The sequence below is a fragment of the Sminthopsis crassicaudata genome, chromosome 5, assembly GCF_048593235.1.
Source record: "Sminthopsis crassicaudata isolate SCR6 chromosome 5, ASM4859323v1, whole genome shotgun sequence".
NCBI classification, from domain to species: domain Eukaryota; kingdom Metazoa; phylum Chordata; class Mammalia; order Dasyuromorphia; family Dasyuridae; genus Sminthopsis; species Sminthopsis crassicaudata.
Genome location: NC_133621.1, coordinates 195013671 through 195019670, shown reverse-complemented (window position 1 = coordinate 195019670; position 6000 = coordinate 195013671).

The following is a 6000-nucleotide window of genomic DNA, read 5'->3' as shown; positions in this document are numbered from 1 at the left end:
TTAAGAGAAGATTTTACACAGTAACAGCAGCATTATGTGATGGATTTGGCTCTTTTCAACAATGAGGTAATCCAAGATACCTCCAATACACTTGTGATGGAAAGTACCATCCACATCGAGAGAGAGCTATGAAGACTGAATGAATGAAGACTGATCAAAACTTAGTATTTTCACCTTTTTGTTGTTGCTGTTGTATGTTTGTTGTATGTATTTTTCCTCTTTCTCATGTTTTTTTTCTCCTTTTCATCTGATTTTTCTTGTTCAGCATGACAGATATGGAGATATGTTTAGAAGAATTGCATATGTTTAACTTATTGCTTGCTGTGTTGGGCAGGGTGGGAAGGGAGGGAGAGAGGAAGAAAAATTTGGAACATAAGGTTTTGTAAAGGTAAATATTGAAAATTTAATTTTGTATGTATTTGGAAAAATAAAATAACATTAAAAAGATAAAGAAAATAGGTTCACTAGCATGTTGTTATTGTTGGAGCTGTGAATTGGTCCAGTCATTTTGAAAAACAATTTGAAACTATTCCCTACAAGTTATTAAAAGCGTACCCTTTAACCCAGCTATTTCATCAGTAGGCTTATATCCCAAGAAAGAAGGAAAGGTTTTGTCTGTTTATAACAGCTATTTTTTACTAAAGCTTTATATTTTCAAAACATATGCATGGATAATTTTTCAACATTGACCCTTGCAAAACCTTTTGTTCTAAATCCCCCCTTTCCCCCACTTCCTTCCCTAAAAGGCAAGTTATCCAATATATGTAAATATGTGTTAAATCCAATATATGTATACATATTTATACAATTATCATGCTGCACAAGAAAAACCAGATCAAAAGGGTAAAAAATGAGAAAGAAAACAAAATGCAAGCAAACAATAAAAGAGTGAAAATGCTAAATTGTGATCCACACTCAGTTCCCATAGTCTTTTCTCTGCATGTAGATGGCTTTCTTCATCACAAGATCATTGGAACTGGCCTCAATTATCTCATTGTATAACAGCTATTTTTGTAATAGTCCCAAACTAAGGGGATATACTCTTGGGAAATGGCGCTTATCGATGCTCTAATAAACCCTAAATCTGAAAAGATTGAAGATGAAATATTTCACTTACCTTCTAAAAGAGAAGCAATGAACTTAAAGTGCAGAAACACATTTTGAATATGACTAATGTAGGTATTTGTTTTACTAGACTATGTGGCTATGCATTGGAGCATTATTTTTTGAGAATTAAAAAATTATCCAATTAAAAAAATTTTTTTTTCTTTACCTGTCTTCTTCTCCTTTGCTACATATACTCTATGAGAATGAGGTAGCATTCCATGTCAAGTACAGCTTTTCTACTAGTGCCCTTGTCTATCATGCTCTTTTGGAGCTCATTACACTGTATATTTCATTGTTTTGTGCCTTATTTAATCTCTTTCCATTTACTTTTTTTTCCCTCACTGGCTGGAAATATACCTATTAATCTACCTTTAATAACAGCCTCTCACTGGACCCTGACGTCACTTCAAATTTTAGTATTACATCTTTATTCTCTTCTATTATCAGGCATCTGATCTGGTCTTTGGTCTATAACCTTGTGTCAACTGTTACAGTCACTTCAAAATAACAAAGAAACCTTGATTGCAAGACTCAGTGACAAGCATACAACTGGAAAATGAGAGAGTTCCCATCAATTGATGAATAACTGAATGATGTTATAAGAATGTAACATAATACTATTATGCTGTAAGAAATGAAGGGGTCACAGCGAAAGAACTCTGGGAGTTGATTATGAACCACTACATAGAATTCCCAATCCCTCTATTTTTGTCCGCCTGCATTTTGGATTTCCTTCACAGGCTAAATGTACACTATTTCAAAGTCTGATTCTTTTTGTACAGAAAAACAACTGATCATGTATACATATATTGTATTTAACTTATACTTTAACATATTTAACATGTATTGGTCAACCTGCCATCTGGGGGGGGGGAGGAAAGAGGGGAAAAATTAGAACAAAAGGTTTGGCAATTATCAATGTTGTAAAATTACCCATGCATATGACTGGTAAATAAAAACTATTAAAAATGAAGAGATCAGTCTCAGAGAAACTTGAGAAGACATTAAATGATGCAAAGTGAAATTGTCATTAAAACAAAATAATTTTTGTAATAACAGTTTTAGAAAACTAAATTTGAAAGATCTTAGAACTCTGAGCAATGCAATGACCAACCACATGATAAAATATGTAACTTACCTCCTAACAGAGAATGAATTAAAGGTGCAAATTGAAGTTTACCTCTCTTTCTTTTTGGATAGGACCAGTATGGGAATTTGCTTTGTTTAACTATGCATATTAATTACAAGTATTTTTTTTCTTTTCTTTTTTAAATAGGGATTGGGCAGATAAGAGGGAGAAAAAATAGATTTTTGTTAATAGAAAATGCATTTCTAACAAAACAATAAATAAAATGTATTAATTTAAAAAGTTTTTGTGAGTTATCACCCAGTTCCTCAGTGTTTTGTTTCAAATTCCTGCATATATATGTGAGTGTGTGTGTGTGTGTGTGTGTGTGTGTGTGTGTGTGTGTACACACACACAGAGACAGGGACAGAAAGACAGAGAGAGAGAGCAGACAGAGAGAGAGAGACAGAGAGACAGAGAGAGACAGAGAAGACAGAGAGGGAGAGAGACAGACAGAGAGAGAGAGAGAGCACCTATCTCACAGGATTATTGTGAAGATCAAATGAAATAATATTTGTAAAGCACAGTGTGTGTTATATGTGCTTAATGCTTCCTTTCTTCCCTTCTCATTTTAGAGATGAGAAAACAGGTTTAAAAAGGTTAAGTAACTTAACATCACATAGCTAGTGAGTATCTGAGGCAAAATTTTAACTCCAGTCTTTCTGACTACAGAACTATCACTTTATCTATTATCTAGCTGTCTTTATTCATTTTAATTGAAAAGATTAGAAGGTCAATGATGGGGGGGAAGGAAATTAACCAAATGTTTAAAAAAAATCCCTCCTTACCTCTTTTTAAAAAAATAGCATGCACAGTTGGTTTTCAATATCCACCTTTGCAAAAACTTATATTTCAAAATTTTCTCTCTCCCCTTTTCTTCCTCTCCTCTAGACAGCAAACAATCCAATATAGGTTAAACATGTACAATTCTTCTAAACATATTTCCATATTCGTCATGCTGCACCAGAAAAAATCAGATCAAAAGGGGAAAAATATGAGAAATAAAGAAAAATACAAGCAAGCAAACAACAACAACAAAAGATGAAAATACTATGCTTTGTATACATTCAGTCTCAGTTCTCTCTCTGGATGTGGATGGCTCTTTCTATAACAAATCTGTTTTGTTTCTGATTACTGGTTATCCTCCCTCTTTTATCACCTTCTCCTTTTTTCCCTCTTAACTTCTTCCCCTTCTACTTTCCTGTTGGGTAAGATGTATTTCTATACTATGTGTGGAGATATACATACATATATATATATATTTGAAATATTTTTCCCTGTTATTCTTCTCCCTTTCCATTTCTCCCCTTCTTTCTCACTTATTCTTCTGAAATCATTCTAACATAATAGACAAACATCTATGCCATTCTATGTCCATAACAAAGATTATATTCTTAGGAATTACATTTATTATCTTCCTATATGGGAATTATGAATTCCTATGATTTCTTATTCATGTTAACTTTATATGCTTTTCTTGAGTGTTGTGTTTGAATATCAAATGTTATATTCAGTTTTTTTTCTCAATCAGGAATATTTGAAAGTGCTCTATTTTATTAAATGTCCACCTCTCTTAGCCCCCAATAGAATTCAACTCAGTTTTGCTGGTCAGATTATTTTTGGTTGTAATACTAACCCCTTTGCTTTCCAAAAAATCATATTCCAAGCCCTCTGCCCCTTTATAGTGTTGCTACTAACTCTATTGTGAACTGTGATCCTAACTTTGACATAATTTAACATTCAGTTTTTAAACTTTCTTTCTGGATGCTGACCGTATTTTCTCATAAGATTGGCAGCTCTGGTTTTGGTCATAATATTCCTGGGAGTTTTCATTTGGAGATTTTTTTTTTAATAAAATGGATAGTGGATACTTTTGATTTCTACCTTGCACTCAATGTTCTAAGATATCTCGGAAATTTTCATTTCTAATTTCTTGAAATTTGACATCCATCTTTTAAAATATCCTGGCTTTCATGTATTTATTTCAATAGTTCTTAAATTATCTCTCAATCTATTTTCTAAGTCAGTTGGGTTTTTTCCCTATGAAAATTTTCACATATTCTCCTTTTTTTCTTCAGAATTTTGACTTTATTTTCTTGTTTCTTGATGCTTCATAGAGTCATTAGAGTCCAACTTTTGTCAGGTTATTTTCTTCATGAAGATTTTATACCTCTAACATTTGGCCAATTTTTATTTTTATTTTTTTTAATGTGGTGTATATGTGTGTTCACATATATCTGTCTGTCTTACCAAGATGTTAATTTTCTTTTTATATATTTTTTGCATTGCTCCTATTTCTTTTCTCAAATTTTCCTCTACTATCCTTGTCTGATTTTTAGAACTTATTTTTATCTCTTACCTGGTACTTCTTCCATTGGGTCACACTCTTGGCTAGCTCTCACTTCTTTGTCCATGGAGTTCTCTTTTTATCTTTCTAAATTTCCCTGAGCTGAAAAAACGAGTCACTTTGATTTTTCTTGGCTTTCTCAGAATTATGTCCAATGTTTTCTATGGTTATTTTGAAGGAGTGATTTTGGGGGCGGTTTGGCAATTGACCTTTTTTTTTTTTTGTAATTTTTTTTTAAATTAAAGCTTTTTATTTTCAAAATATATACATCGATAATTTTTAACATTTACCCCTGCAAAATCTTGTGTTCCAAATTTTTTTCCCTCCCCAACGTATTTCCACAATTATCATGCTGAGCAAGAAAAATCAAATCAAAAAGGGGAAAATGAGAAAGAAAACAAAATGCAAGCAAAACAACAAAAAAGAATGAAAATGCTATGTTGCAATCCACACTCAGTTCCCACAGTCCTCTCTCTGGATGCAGATGGCTCTCTTCATCACAAGATCATTGGAACTGGCCTGGGTGATATCTTTTGATTCATGCATACATTGGATTTGTGAGGAATAGTTGTACAAAGTTATCAGCCTACCTCTCTCTTCCAGGGATATCAAAGTCCAGAGGCAAGGACAAAAGGCAAAATGACAGGCGATGGCCCTGGATGAAGCGGATGACCTTGGGATCTTCAATGTCTGAGTTCTCAGGGCTCCACAATGCCTAATTCAGCTGTCTTCATGGCTATTGAAATAAGTTGTTCTTATCTGCCCGATCCACTGGGGAGAAGTTTTTTTTTTTTTTTTTTTTTTTTCTTTTCTCAATAATATTTTTTTTTCCAGTTACATGTAAAGATAGTTTACAGCATTCATTTTGGGGGTAATATTTTGAGTTCCAAATTTTTTTTTCCTCTGTTTCTTTTTTATCTTTTCTCTCCCACAGACAGTAAACAATTTGATATAAGTTTACATATTTCCATATTTGTCATTGTAAAAGAAAATCAGACCAAAAAGGAAAAACCACAAGAAAGAAAAAACATTCTTTTTTTTTTTCATCTCTTTTTTTTAATTAATAATTTTTATTTACCAGATATATGCATGGGTAATTTTACAACATTGACAATTGACAAACCCCTTGTTCCAGGATGATTTCAGAGAGGCCTGGAGAGACTTACATGAGCTAATGCTGAGTGAAATGAGCAGAACCAGAAGATTATTGAACATGACAAAAACAAGAATATACAAAGATCAATTCTGATGGACATAGCTCTTTTCAACAACAAGATGATTGGGGCCAGTTCCAATGATCTTATGATGATGAGAGCCATCTATACACAGAGAAGACTGTGGGAACTGAGTGTAGATTACCACATAGCATTTTCACTCTTTTTATTGTTGTTTGCTTGCATTTTGTTTTCTTTCTCATTTT